Here is a 15,739-nt window from a genome sequence, read left to right on the forward strand (position 1 = left end):
TTTGAAATCTTTTACGAATGAATTTATTGAAATACGCAATTTGAGTTTTTAGGGAAACGTGTATAACGACATCTCTGACAATAACTTGGTGTAATCATATCAATTAATGGAATGAATGAACGCTGGTGGTTAAACTTTATAGGTTTTACACTTTATAGGTTTTGTTTATTTAACATTGAAGCGCGGTGCTACGCGCGCTACTTGCTTAGCAAGGAGGAAGCGGACAACGCGGTAGGTTAAAAGAGTCTTTATTTCAAGAGCTCCACTGTAGCACTGGAGCGCTCCGGGCTGCGCACCCGGTGTATATCCCGTGGCCACGCCTACCCCTCGGGCGTGGCCGCCGCCCACTTGGTGCGCGGAATGATGCCATCACGCCAGTGAGCTTTCGTGTCCCCCCCAGAATTCCCGCGCACCTGGAGGGCCAGTTTGCGGGGCAAACGGATGACCCGGCCGAAGTGCCCTCTGGCGAATGGCGGCGTCCGGGGTGCAGGGATGCCAGCTGGGATGCCTACGGCTGCACCCGGGATGGGTGCAGGACCGGGGGGCGGTGTGCCGGCGGGCCTGGGTGGTGCCGGGGGTCCGCCCGCAGGGGGGCGGCCCCGACGCGGGGGCCGAGCCGCCAGGGGTGGGTGGTCCACGTCGAGGTGGGCCGGCTTGAGGCGATCCACTGAGACGCGGTCGGGAGTACCGCCGATGTCCAAGGTGAAATGTTTCACCCCGGTCTCCAGCACGCGGAAAGGCCCGTCGTACGGGGGCTGCAGTGGTGTCCGGTGGGCGTCGTGCCGGACGAAGACGTACTCCGCGGTGCGAAGCTCCGGGGTGACGTGCGTAGGCGGGTGCCTGTGGTGCACCGTCGGCACCAGGGCGAAACTCCGGGGCTGTCTCCTGCAGCGCGGAGCGCTCCTGCGCCGCGGACCATGGTGCCGTGGGGTCGGGGAGGAACTCGCCCGGCACCCCGCAGCGGTTGTCCGAAAACCAACTCCACCACGGATGCGCGCAGGTCGTCCTTGGGCGCCGACCGGAGGCCCAGCAGGACCCAGGGGAGCCTGTCGACCCAGCCGCCGTCGCGGAGGGTGGCCCGGAGCGCGGCCTTCAACGAGCGGTGGAACCGCTCGCACAGGCCGTTGGCCTGGGGGTGGTAGGCTGTGGTTCGGTGCAGCTGGACCCCGAGCCTCCGCGCGACCGCCCCCCAGAGCTCCGAGGTGAACTGGGGGCCGCGGTCGGACAAGATGTCCGAGGGGGCGCCGAACCGGGCGACCCAGGTGGCGATGAACGCCTGCGCGACGTGCGCCGCCGTCGTCGCCGCCAGAGGCACGGCCTCCGGCCACCGGGTGGTGCGGTCCACCATTGTCAGGACATGGGTGAAACCCCTCGAGGGGGGCAGAGGTCCCACCAGGTCCACGTGCACGTGGTCGAACCTACGTTCCGGCACCGTAAACGGGGCCAATGGGGCCTGGGTGTGCCGGTGCACCTTCGCGCGCTGGCACACAAGGCACGTCCTGGTCCAGCCGCGGACGGCCTTCCGGAGGCCATGCCAGACAAACTTGTCGGCGACCAACCTCTGGGAGGCCTTCGTGCCCGGGTGGGACAGGCTGTGGATGGCGTAAAAAACCTGGCGCTGCCAGCCCGCGGGCACGATGGGGCGAGGCCGCCTGAGGGAGACGTCGCACAAGAGGGCCGTGCCCGCGCCGTCGAACGGCACCTCGGTGACGCGGAGGCCCATGACGGCGGTCCGCAAGGCCTGGATGCCGGGGTCGGCGGCCTGGTCCGCCGCCATCCGGGCATAGTCGATGCAAAGGTGGACTGCATGGGCGACGGACCGGGAAAGGCAATCCACCACCGGGTTGTCCTTCCCCGCGACGTGCCGGATGTCCGTTGTATATTCGGACATGGCCGACAGGTGACGCTGCTGCCGGGCTGACCACGGCTCGGCGACCTTGCCCATCGCGAAGACCAGTGGCTTGTGGTCGACGAAGGCCGTGAACGCACGGCCCTCGAGCAGATGGCGGAAGTGCCTGACCGCCAGGTGAAGCCCGAGCAACTCGCGGTCGAAGGTACTATAACGGCGTTCGGGTGGGCGAAGCTGCCGGCTGAAGAACGCCAGCGGTTGCCAGGCACCACGCACCCATTGCTTGTGCACCGCGCCCACCGCGTAGTCTGAGGCGTCGGTGGTGAGGGCGATCGGTGCATCGGGCGCCGGGTGCACGAGCATGGTGGCGTTGGCCAAGGCGAGCTTCGCGCTGACGAACGCCGCGTCCATCTGCTCGGTCCAGGTAACGTCACCTTTGCCCGGCTTCCCTCGGAGGGCCTCGTGCAAGGGGCGCAGGAGCTGGGTGATGCGGGGCAGGAACCGATGGTAAAAGTTTACCATGCCCAGTAACTCCTGGAGCCCCTTGATCGTGCGGGGGTGCGGAAACCCCTTCACCGCCTCCACCTTGGCCGGTACGGGGACGGCCCCGTGCCTGGTGACGCGGTGCCCCGGGTAGCGGTCGGGGGTGGTGGCGTCGTTGAGGCGCCGGTAGTCCCCGCACGGTCGCCATCCCCCGCCGGGCTTTGGCACGATGTGGAGCGGCGACGCCCAAGCACTCTCGGAGTGCCGCACGATGCCGAGCCGCTCCAGCGTAGCGAACTCCGCTTTAGCTACCGCGAGCTTCGTCGGCTCGAGGCGGCATGCCCGGGCGTAGACCGGTGGCCCGGTGGTGGGGATGTGGTGTTCCACCCCGTGCTTGACGGCCCCCACCGAGAAGGTGGGCCGCATAAGGGCCGGGAAGCTGGCGAGGAGGCGGGTGAATTTGTCCGCTGCCGGAAGCGTACAAACTAACCTTGCCGGGACCGAACCGCTCAGCAAGCCGCTTGGCGAGCCGCTCGGTGAGCCGCTCAGTGAGCCGCTCAACGAGCTGCTCAGCGCGCAAGCAAGCGAGCTGAACGTTTCAGCCTGGACAAGGCGTCTGTTCTTCACATCTACCAACAACCCATTTGCACAGAGGAAGTCCGCACCGAGCAGTGCCATGGGGACACTAGCGGTTACGAACGTCCACGTGAAGCATTGCCTTCCGAACCGCAGGGAGAGGCAGCGCTTCCCGAATGTGCGTATGGGTGTTCCGTTCGCGGCAAGCAACGCGGGGCCCTGGCCCGCGGTTCGCTTGTCGGACGTAGAGGCAGGGATAACGCTCACCTGTGCACCCGTGTCGCATAGGAAACGGCGCCCGGACAAGGTGTCCGTTATAAAAAGAAGGCTGCCGGAATGGCCGACACTCAGGGCCGCTACCGAGCGCCGGCTTTGTAGTTTCCCAACTTGCCGAAGGAGCACGGCGGGCGACAATTCCTCGCCTTGTGGCCAAACCTGGCATGGAAATGGCACCAGGATTGCGGCGAAGGCAGAGGCCGCGGTTTTCGTGGTGGTGGTGGGCATGGCATGGCGGCGGCCACGCGGTGTGCATCAGCCTCGAGATCCACGAGGTGTGGTGCATCAGCATCAGGGTCAGCCTCGGGACGTGCGACGGCTGCACCAAAACTCGCCTGCGTGTCCAAAGCCGCAAACAACTTGTCGGCCTCGGCAGCGAGAGCTCGGGGTTCCGTCGTCGCAGAACCGGCCAACGCGAGGCGTACTCGTGCCGGCAGCTGGCGTCGAAATAACGCCCGGAATAGAGCGTTGGGGGTTTCGTCGCCCATCAGCGACAGCATATGGTCCATGCGGACCGACGGTCGCGTGTCACCGAGCTCGGGGAGGTCCAGGAGGCGGTCGGCCTGTGCGTCCACCGTGAGGCCGAACGTGGCGAGGAGGAGACGCTTTATCGCCTCGTACCTGCCATCGGCCGGTGGGTTCCTCAGGACCGACACAACGCGGGCGGCCGTGCTGGGCCCGAGGGAGGCGACCACATGGCAGTACATGGTCTCGTCCACTGTGATGCCTCGAAGTCGGAACTGGGCTTCTGCCTGCAGGAACCATACTTCAGCTTGCGCCTCCCAGAACTCGGGGAGTTTGATCGTAACCGCGTTGTTTGCCATTGCGATGGCGTATTCGGTTGGTCAGCGACGGCTGATCCAACGTCGGAGGGTCACCAATGAAGAGCGGTGCTACGCGCGCTACTTGCTTAGCAAGGAGGAAGCGGACAACGCAGTAGGTTAAAACAGTCTTTATTTCAAGAGCTCCACTGTAGCACTGGAGCGCTCCGGGCTGCGCACCCGGTGTATATCCCGCGGCCACGCCTACCCCTCGGGCGTGGCCGCCGCCCACTTGGTGCGCGGAATGATGCCATCACGCCAGTGAGCTTTCGTGTCCGCCACAACATATTCCTTTTTCATTTTTATAATTCCTCCTTCTTATATAACCTTGTGGCCCGAAGCATTATAATGATTACATCCCTCTCTCTCACCCACCCCCTGTCTCTCCTCTCTCTACTCCCTCCTCTTCTCTCTCACCCACCCCCCTGTCTCTCCTCCCCCCTGTCTCTCCTCTCTCCACTCCCTCCTCCACTCTCTCTCCTCCACCCCCTGTCTCTCCTCTCTCTACCACCTCCTCCACACTCTCTCCTCCACTCCCCTGTCTCTCCTCTCTCTACCACCTCCTCCACACTCTCTCCTCCACTCCCCTGTCTCTCCTCTCTCTAGCACCTCCTCCACTCTCTCTCACCCACTCCCCTGTCTCTCTTCTCTCTACTCCCTCCTCCACTCTCTCTCCCACACCCCCTTGTCTCTCCTCTCTCCACTCTCTCCCCCACTCTCTATCCCCCGCTCCCCTGTCTCACCTCTCTCTACTCCCTCCTCCACTCTCTCTCACCCACTCCCCTGTTTCTCCTCTCTTCTACTCCCTCCTCCACTCTCTCTCCCACACCCCCTTGTCTCTCCTCTCTCTACTCTCTCCCCCACTCTCTATCCCCCGCTCCCCTGTCTCACCTCTCTCTACTCCCTCCTCCACTCTCTCTCACCCACTCCCCTGTTTCTCCTCTCTTCTACTCCCTCCTCCACTCTCTCTCCCACACCCCCTTGTCTCTCCTCTCTCTACTCCCTCCTCCACTCTCTCTCCCACACTCCCTTGTCTCTCCTCTCTCTACTCTCTCCCCCACCCTCTACCCCCCGCTCCCCTGTCTCACCTCTCTCTACTCCCTCCTCCACTCTCTCTCACCCACTCCCCTGTCTCTCCTCTCTTCTACTCCCTCCCCCACTCTCTCTCCTTCCCCACTCCCTCTCCCCCCCCCCCACTCCCCTGTCTCTCCTATCTCTACTCCCTCCCCCACTCTCTCTCACCCACTCCCCTGTCTCTCTTCTCTTCTACTCCCTCCCCCACTTTCTCTCCTTCCCCACTCCCTCTCCCCCCCCCCCCCACTCCCCTGTCTCTCCTATCTCTACTCCCTCCCCCACTCTCTCTCACCCACTCCCCTGTCTCTCCTCTCTTCTACTCCCTCCCCCACTCTCTCTCCTCCCCACTCCCTCTCCCCCCCACTCCCCTGTCTCTCCTCTCTCTACCTCCTCCTCCACTCTCTCTCACCCACTTCCCTGTCTCTCCTCTCTTCTACTCCCTCTCCCACTCTCTCCTCCCCACTCCTTCTCCCCCCCACTCCCCTGTCTCTCCTCTCTCTACCTCCTCCTCCACTCTCTCTCACCAATTCCCCTGTCTCTCCTCTCTTCTACTCCCTCCCCCACTCTCTCTCCCCCCCACTCCCTCTCCTCCCCCCACTCCCCTGTCTCTCCTCTCTCCTACTCCCTCCCCCACTCTCTCTCCCCCCTTCCCCACTCTCTCTGCCCCCCCCACTCCCTCTCCCCCCCCCCACTCCCTCTCCCCCCCCACTCCCCTGTCTCTCCTCTCTCAACTCCCTACCCCACTCTCTCTCACCCACTCCCCTGTCTCTCCTCTCTTCTACTCCCTCCCCCACTCTCTCTCCCCCCCACTCCCTCTCCCCCCCACTCCCCTGTCTCTCCTCTCTCTACTCCCTCCCCAACTCTCTCTCACCCACTCCCTGTCTCTCCTCTCTTCTACTCCCTCCCCCACTCTCTCTCCCCCACTCCCTCTCCCCCCCACTCCCCTGTCTCTCCTCTCTCTACTCCCTCCCCCACTCTCTCTCACCCACTCCCTGGTCTCTCCTCTCTTCTACTCCCTCCCCCCCCCCACTCGCTCTCCCCCCCACTCCCCTGTCTCTCCTCTCTCTACTCCCTCCCCCACTCTCTATCACCCACTCCCCTGTCTCTCCTCTCTTCTACTCCCTCCCCCACTCTCTCTCCCCCCCACTCCCTCTCCCCCCACCCCACTCCCCTGTCTCTCCTCTCTCTACTCCCTCCCCCACTCTCTCTCTCACCCACTCCCCTGTCTCTCCTCTCTTCTACTCCCTCCCCCACTCTCTCTCCCCCCACTCCCTCTCTCCCCCCCCCCCACTCCCCTGTCTCTCCTCTCTCTACTCCCTCCCCCACTCTCTCTCCCCCACTCCCCTGTCTCTCCTCTCTCTACTCCCTTCCCCACTCTCTCTCACCCACTCTCTCTTCCCCACTCCCCCTCTCTCTCTCCTCTTTTCTACTCCCTCCCCCACTCTCTCTCCCCCACTCCCCTGTCTCTCCTCTCTCTACTCCCTTCCCCACTCTCTCTCACCCACTCTCTCTTCCCCACTCCCCCTCTCTCTCTCCTCTCTTCTACTCCCTCCCCCACTCTCTCTCCCCCACTCTCTCTCTCCCCCACTCCCGCTCCCTCTCTCCTCTCTTCTACTCCCTCCCCCACTCTCTCTCCCCAGCAGATAGCTCAGTTGCAGCCTTTACCCCATCCATCAAGTGCAAATATGGTCTGCCTCTTCATCTACTTCTCTCAACCAAATGCAGCATGGTTGACTTCTCGAGACTTTCCTTTTATGCACGCATGATGTGTCCAAAGTATGACAGTTTCTGTTTTAGAATCAGTGCTTCTAATGCATATGGTGGTCTAATTTATTCAAGCACTGATTTTTCCAACAACACATTTCAAAACAAGTTTTAATTTAAATCCCTTCAGCTGTTCACAAGTTATCACATTTTTACCTGACATGACCTCTGACCTTTGGCATTTGACCCCGGGACCCCAAAATATAATCAGTTAATCTTTACATCATTATACATATCTGTACCAAGTTTGAATTAGATCACTTCAGCTGTTCTCAAATTATAGACCTATAACAGATTTTGACCCTTGACCTTTGACCTCTTGGCCCCAAATTCTAATCAGTTCATCTTTATGTCATTATACATACCTGTACCAAGTTTGAATTCGATTACTTTGGCCGTTTTCAAGTTATAGACATATTACAGACTTTGACCTTTGAACTTTGATCTCTTGACCCCAAAATCTAAACAGTTTATCTTTATATCATTCTACATAACTGTACTGAATTTGGTCAGAATCCCATCACTGGTTCACAAGTTATCGTGGTAACAAGATTTTTACCTAACATTACCTCTGACCTTTGGCATTTGACCTCGTGACCCCAACATCTAATTAGTTAATCTTTACCTCATTACACATAGCTATACCAAGTTTGACTAAGATCCCTTCAGCCGTTGTTAAGTTATCGTGGTAACGAAAACCTATCAAGGAAAGACGGACAGACGGACAGCCGGATAGCCGGATGGACGGACGGACAGCCGGATGGACAACCTGAAAATGTAATGCCTAGCTCCGGCGACTTCGTCAACGAAGGCATAAATAGAACGACACTCTGTAGAAAGCAAGGCTGAACAGTTTACGTTTTGCATCCTGCTGATAGGCCAGATCCACCCTCCCTCTCCCCCGCTCAGCGGAAGATGAGGTTTTGCAATCACTTTTGTTTGTCTGTCTGTGTGTCTGTCCAGGCCATAACTCTTTATTACCCTTTGAGCTATGCTCATCAAATTTTCAACAAACCTTTATTATGAGAATATGGAGAAGATAGGCCGAAATTAATAATTTTGTCAAAAGGTCAAATGACGTCAAAGGTCAGCGTCACATAAAATCGCCAATTTTCATCCAATTGACCTTTTTTTTCCTTGTTTTTTTTGTGGTCTATCGTCAAGATAGACCACAAGGTGTGGTCTATCGTAATAATATGTTCAAAAGTTCAAAAGGTCAGCATCACATAAAGTTGTCGATTTTCATCCAATTGACCTGAAATATAAATTTACCATTTGATTTTTGTCATTAGATTTTCAACAAAAGGTGTATTATGAGACTATGGAGAAGGTAGCTTAATAATTTGGTCAAAAGGTCAAAAGGTCAGCGTCACATATAATCGTCAATTTTCATCCAATGGACACGGAATTTCGATTTAGCATTTGATTTTGTCATTAAATTTTCAACAAAAGCTTAATTATGAAAATATTGAGAAGGCAAATTAATAATTTGGTCACAAGGTCAAAGGTCAGCATCACATAAAATCGTCAATTTTCATCTGATTGACCTGACAGTTTAAGAACTTGCATATTGCATCACTGAATTGGTTCACCAATCAAAAGCTGGAAGCTGATTTTTTAAAGCTCAAAAGGTCAAAGGTCAGCATCACATAAAACCATCAATTTTAATTCAACTGACCTGCAATTTTAGGAGTTTGCATATTGTATCACTGAATTGGTTCACCAATCAAAAACTGGAAGCCAATTTTTTTTGGGATCAAAGTTCAAAGCTCAAGACTGCACAAAATCGTCAATTTTCATTTTGTATTAAAAAAAACAAAAACTGTTTTCATGTTTAGCATACGGAAGAAGAGAAGACGTCTGAATACAGACGTCGGGCTTTGCATTTTCAGATGCTTTCTATTTTTCTTTCTTTTTCACTGTCCATGACACACATCCATATACAGACTTGGCATTTAATATGGAATATTTTTTTGTGGGGGTGAACTTACCTTTCAAGATATCTTAGAACCAAAAGTTCATTGGAATTATGTTGAAATTATTCTAGATTTTGTTAATGTCACCTTCAAAAGAAACAAAAACCACATTTGACATTTCAAAACAAATAAATTGATCCTTGAAAGTGATGTAAACTGATATCGAACTCAATTCATGGACAGTACTGTGTTAAACTTCTGTACGTTTTCCAGAAGAATCTCTTTATTTTGCACATTAGCCAAAATTTTTTAAACAAAAACAAAAGTTCAATTACGACTGGGATTACAGACAGTAAAATTACAGTTCAGTACTTCGTATAACCCCCACAAGCATTCAGGAGAGCACGTACATGTTGAGGCATGCTGTTCACGAGATTTGCCAAGGTTTGGACAGGAATCGCTTGCCATGCAGTGACAATAGCCTGCTGCAATTCACGCACAGAGGTCGGCTGCTGGTCCAAGTGGTCGATTTGACGCGTTAATTCTGCCCACAAGTTCTCTATCGGATTCATATCCGGGGACATGGCAGGCCACTCCATATGCTCTACACCACGGTCAGCAAGAAAGTGTTTGATCATGCGAGCACGATGAGGCCGTGCATTGTCATCTTGGAAGACAAAGTTTCCTCGAAAGGCTGCACGAGCAAATGGAAGCAATGTTTCTTCCAGAATGACCCTGTACTTGAACTGGTTCAGGTTTCCATTCAGAACAACCAGGTCAGTTTTGCCCCCTGCATGAAAAGCAGCCCAAACGGTCACCCCACCACCTCCAGCTTGGACTCTTGGCACTATACAATCTTTGTTGTAGGCTTCATGCACTTGTCTGCGCACTCGGACGTGGCCATCTTGACGATAGACCAGAAATCTAGACTCATCACTGAAGATCACGTGATTCCAGTGTCCTGGCTGCCATTGACGGTGCTCTCTGGCCCACTGCAATCGGCACTGGCGGTGTTGTCTGGTCAGGCGTGGCTTTCTCAGGGGACGCCTGGCACGATAGCCTGCTTGAACCAGTCGTTGGTTGACTAGCCTTCTGGATACAGGCACATTTGTCAGTTGCTGCCACTCAGCCCTAAGCCGATTAGCTGACTTGGTATGGCCATTGCGGACTAACCGGTGCAGCTGGCGATCATCCCTCCTTGTGGTTCTGTGGGGACGTCCTGGCCTCGGTATTGGAGTAGGGACACCCCTCTGAGCATTTCGTTTCAGGATCTTTGACACCTGACCTTGAGTGATGCCATACTGCCGAGCAATAGCACGCTGTTTCATGCCGTAATTTCGTAAAGCCACCACTCCATGACAAACAGCATTGTCGAGTTGACGGACCATCTCCAGAGGAAGCGGCAATAACTTTTGGAGACGTGCAGCAGTTGTTTTCCACTAATACAGAACGCAACAACCCTTGTATACCCGACTGTGAAGCCAATCATCAAATGCACCTGTCCGTACATTTGGCCACGCCACGTGTGATATAATCCTGTTGTTGACCTCTTGCTGCGACAGACAATCAGTGACTTGGTTCTTTTAACAAATAAATCACCAAAGTGTAAAAGAAACTCACCAGATTGATATACTGAGTTAAGAAAGTAAACCCAAGTCAAGAAAATAAAAATATTCCATATTAAATGCCAAGTCTGTATATTGCAACTGGAAATATCAAAGCATTCATCCTCTTGGTTTGTCTTTCCAGATCTTTGTCAATCCTGACAATGAGGTTCTCCCCAACGCTAAGCGTCTATTAATTTAAATATCTTCCACATCCTCCACATCCTCTACATCCTCCACTCCTCCACATCACCAATGATGAATGGCCTTAAAGTTTTACCATAAATGTTACTCTCGGTTCAACGATACAATCTGCTCGGCTCACATTTATTACAAAGTTCTGGGTTCGTTAGGACATGTCCATCCTACACTAGCCCACTCTTGTGCGTTGTCTTTGAATGGGTCAAGGACTCAAGGTGTAAAGTCCACACTCTTTCCACGGTGCTGCTGCCGAAGTAGTCTCGTTGCAAGAAATGTCCTCGGTGTCGTTTCCCAGTAGCAGTCAGAGCAGATACTTGCCTGGGATCCGGGCACACAATGGCCTACTGTTGCAAACCAAGGCCTTGGATTCCATCCTCAATGCCAGCTGATTACACATCCAGCTTAACCTCCCTAAAGGTAAAGTAGTCTCATTGATGAGTATTACGTATGCACAAGGAGGTGGCGTGGATGGTTTGTCAAGGGGGAAAGGAGGGACAGGGATTTCACCACAATGTGCGTACGTAATAAATAAATGGCTCCGATATATCATCATGATTGTGTAAAACCCATTCTCCTACCAGGGAAAGACACATTTCCCTGCCTAGCCATTTGTAATCAAAATTGCAGAGAAAAGCCACAAGACAAAGGGCTATTGGGGCCATCATGACTGTGTCGTATCTCCATTGAATGTTTTTTTCCAAATTAGTTTCAATTTTCAACAGAATCTAGATTCTCGAACTTGGACAACAGATATGGCGCGGGTTCTGCCACCGAATGTCAGTGTCACAGGTAGAGAAGCGTCCCACGTCACCTTTGCTTATTTCTTGAACAGAGTGGGAACTGGGAAAACGTGACGTCATGACGTCATGACGTTTACACAGCACGACAGAGACAGATATTCGAACCCGTTTGTCCCATTAACACTGATCAACAGAGATTTTGTCTCTGCCAGGGTGTTCGAGTGTCTTGCACACTTTCTGTTCTCATTGCGGGTGAAGACCCCCCCCCGCCCGCACCCAAAAGACCCCGAGCGCTCACTGTTAATACATTTGACTGCGAAGTGGCGAAGCGCGGCCGTGAGATTCGCTACCGCCCCGACCCTCGCTGGGGACCTCCTCCAAGCAGCCCTCCCCACCGCGGGGCACTCCAACTCCAACTAGACTTTCGTGTTAAAGACCCCTTCTCCTTACCCCCTCCCTCCCTTCTCCCTCCCGGGAATAACGAAGCCGGGTCGGTCGGGGCTGCATGTGCCACCGTTATCGCATCGGCGCCCCACAGCAGCCACGACTCGCGGAGCCTGCTCCTCGCGCTACACCAGGTGAGGAGCACGAGGGAGGTCTTGGGGATGAATGGATAAACCGTTCGAGTAATAGACCTTGGTTGTAGTGAATGAGAACCTGTAATTGACTTATTATTACCAAGTAGCGCTCGTTGATCGCGTCAGCAATTTGCTCATTATCCGAAGACCCCTGGCGTTGATCATGGTACCGGTGCTGTTGGAGTCCGTGGTGGTGACCTCCAACCCAGAGATAAGAAATGTTTATTTCGTGACCTTGAAACGTGGCTGTTTAATGGCTTGTTTTCCATGAGGCTTCCCCGTGAGGGTTCCCATGTCGACCGCGCGGAATGACAATTGCTTTCGGCAGAACATCATGGTCGATCGACCGGCGGACGAGGTCTAAAAAGGAAACCGAACATTAGTCCTGCTGGAGGCATAACATGGACAGAAATTCATGACGGGTGTTATGATCAGGTAGGCCCTGCTCACGGAGCCACCAAGTTCCATGGTCGAACCCACTCAAATATAATGGGTCTCCTCGAACGAGGTCCTTCTCCAAAAAAGTGGATCTCAAATCTCATGGGGGTTTTCCAGGTGTCTGTTTTGATGAATAACTCTGCACATCTTTCCTTTTTGGTCTTGTGTGTCGTTGCTTGTGGATCTCAAATCCGGTCACTTTTATTACCTTATTCCGCAACTGTCCATCACGTGGAACTCTTACTTCCCAGGACCCACGGTATAATATGATAGAAAGTTTTCGTATAATCAGGACATGGCACCTCGGACCTCTTAGGTTCATTACCTTCTCCACCGAAGGTGGGCGGAGGATGCTCTCTCTCCTGTCTGTCCGTCTGTCTGTGTACAGGATATCTCAAAAAGTTATGGACAGATTATGACAAAACTTGGTGGATGAGTTGGTTCGGTGACAAGAACAAGTCCATTGGATTTTGGTTCAGGTCCGGATCCAGATCCGGCCTATCAGTGGGATACAAAACGTAAACTGTTCAGCCTGGCGGAGGTGTGCGTTCTAGTTTACCGAGTGCCGTTCTAGTTTTTCCTGTAACCTGATGATGGACCCCATCTTCGGAAAGCAATGACCCCTTTTCTCCCAAAAATATCTCTGCGATCCCACCTTTGCAGGTAATTTCCCGTTCGCGTTGTTGTAGCAACTTCTGATCGAGTTATTTTATCCCGCATTGGCCGTAAAGGTCATTAGCACCTGAAGTGGTCTAGCAGGTGTCCGATAGTCCCAACCAATATTCCGCAATTCTGTCCACAGTGTCGTTTGTTCTCTTTCACCAGACTTGAGATGTGTCCTCTCTGACACAAAATGCTGCGGATTCGGATAGGGCCAGATGAGTTTGGATGGGTTTGGATGGGTTTGGATGGACTTCGATGGATTTGGATGTGTTTTTGATGGGTTTGCCCCACGGAGCCCGCAGGAGGCGCCAACGGCCCTCGTTCGTTGCTCGTAGAGATCCGGAGCTGGGTGAAAAGAACTGTTACTTGCTGTGTTATGATAAATAGTGCTAATGATATGAAATCTCATCAATGTAAGTTGAACTCAAGTCAATCAACTTATTTCCCAAACAGCGTTAAACCGGAGGTAGGTAGTAAGTTTTAACGTCAAGTTTTACAAAGTTTGCCGAAACCCTGTTATCTTCCCCGACATCAGTCAACAAATAAACCCGATTGCCTTCCAACTATTATTTGAATTACTTGCTGCTGGGAAACTTTGTTCAAAGTAATCCATACTCACAACTACATTGTACAATATTCTGAACGACAATCTAAATGTACCTGAGAGGTGTTCATGTTCATGAATGTCCAGTAATGAGATCTGGGCATTCATGTAGTTCAGGAAATGGTCATTTTTGAAGATATTTTTCTTTCTAAATGTACATAGAGTAAAGTAAGAAAGATCTATTGACTATATATATATATACACACACACACACTTCATGGAAAATATAAAATGTGTTGGTGTTTCTTGGAGAACGTTTTGTTTCTTGTTTATTCCGAGAACTTTTTGAACGCCATAATAATATGCACCATGAAAGTTTTAGCGACTTAAAAAAATAAAATAAACATATATATGTATATGTATATGTATATATATATATATATATATATATATATATATATATATATATATATATATATATACATACGTATATATATATATATGCATACTCACAACTTGGGTGACCTGATCAAGATTGGGTAATTTCGGCTTTAGTAAACCATCATGAAGATTGATGTTTAAAGCTGTAGCAAAAATTAACCCAAGAGTGCACCATGGCAACGTTGGGTCAAGTGGCCTCATTTCCTTGTTTAAGGTCAGTTTCTCTGCAGTCTCATATTGTCGAGCAGTTTCATGTTGTCGTTTTTTCTGATTTCCAGACGTATACACACACACACACACACACACACACACACACACAGACACACACACACACACACACACACACACACACACATTGTGCAAGGTGAGCCAGAAATATGGTTATTTTTAACACTCGTGTAAATAAAAAGTTGTATTTCAAAACAATTTTTTACGAGAAAGTGAAGGACAAAATATGCCATTTATTTGTGGAAAAGAACATCAAGGAGATGCGTACCATTTTGTCTGACACATTCCTCCAATCTTGGATGCCAATTATTCATGATGTTCTGTAACATGGCCATGGCAATATCATTGATTTCACCTCTGATGTTTTCCTTAAGTTCATGAAGAGTTTGTGAACGGTTAACATGCACTTTGTCCTTCAGATATGACCACAATAAATAATCACATGCAGTCAAATCAGGTGACCTCACTGGCCATGGAATATCGCCGTTTCTGGAAATGACATGCTTTGGAAAGAGCGCCCTTACAGTAGTCATGGACACTCTGGCGGTGTTGGAGGTTGCACCATCTTGCTGAAACCATGTCATTGGGCTCACTTCTGCAAACCTGTTTAATTCTCTGGGGAGGAAGTTAGAAACCATATCGGTATATCGAGCTGCAGTAACAGTGACGGCATTTCCGTTAACGTTCTCAAAGAAGTAAGGCCCTATGATGCCGAACGATGAAAGTGCACGCCACACTTTGACTTTGGGACTGTAACGGTTTTGTGTGCATTTCTCTTGGGTTTTCAGCTGCCCAAAAACGAGTATTTTGCTTGTTGACATCGCCACACAGATGAAAATGTGCTTCATCAGACATAAACACATTGTTAGCAATGTTTTGGTTTACATTTCCATCCAAAAATGAAAGCATTCTCTTACAAAAATTATTATGGGCAATCTCATCATCTTGGCTTAATTCCTGGACAGTTTGAATTTTATGGGGATAAAAGTTTAAATCCTTATGCAATATGTGGCGTAGTGACGTGTGAGAAATTATTAAGGCTGATCCATGCTTTCGGCTGGAGCGATGTGGACTTCTCAAAACTGACTCCCTTACACACTCAATGTTTTGTGCCGTTCCTACTGATTTGGGTGCTCCCGGCGGTTTCTCTTTTAAAGTTGAACCGGTCCTCTCAAACTTCTGAACCCATAACTTGATAGCACGAACAGACGGCACATTTCCATGACGTTGAACATTGAAAGGGAGTTTGAATCGACGTTGTGCAGCAGTTGCACTATCATTATTCTTGTAAAAAGCTTTGATAGCGAAAGCGCTTTCTTCACCCGACCAGTTCCACATGGTCACTCAAGTGTTCTGCCTGCAAAAAATAAAACTAAATCAGTAAAAAAGAAAAGAAAAAAAAAAAGCATGTTTTGTACTTCAATTTCCTGAATGAATTTATTTTGAAATACAATTTTTTATTTCCTTCACACGAATTTCAAAAATGACCATACTTCTGGCTTTTCCTGTATATATTGGCCATTATAAAGCTGTGAGAAACCAC

Source organism: Myxine glutinosa, chromosome 13 (genome assembly GCF_964187855.1).
Source record: "Myxine glutinosa chromosome 13, kmMyxGlut1.1, whole genome shotgun sequence".
In the NCBI taxonomy this organism is placed as follows: domain Eukaryota; kingdom Metazoa; phylum Chordata; class Myxini; order Myxiniformes; family Myxinidae; genus Myxine; species Myxine glutinosa.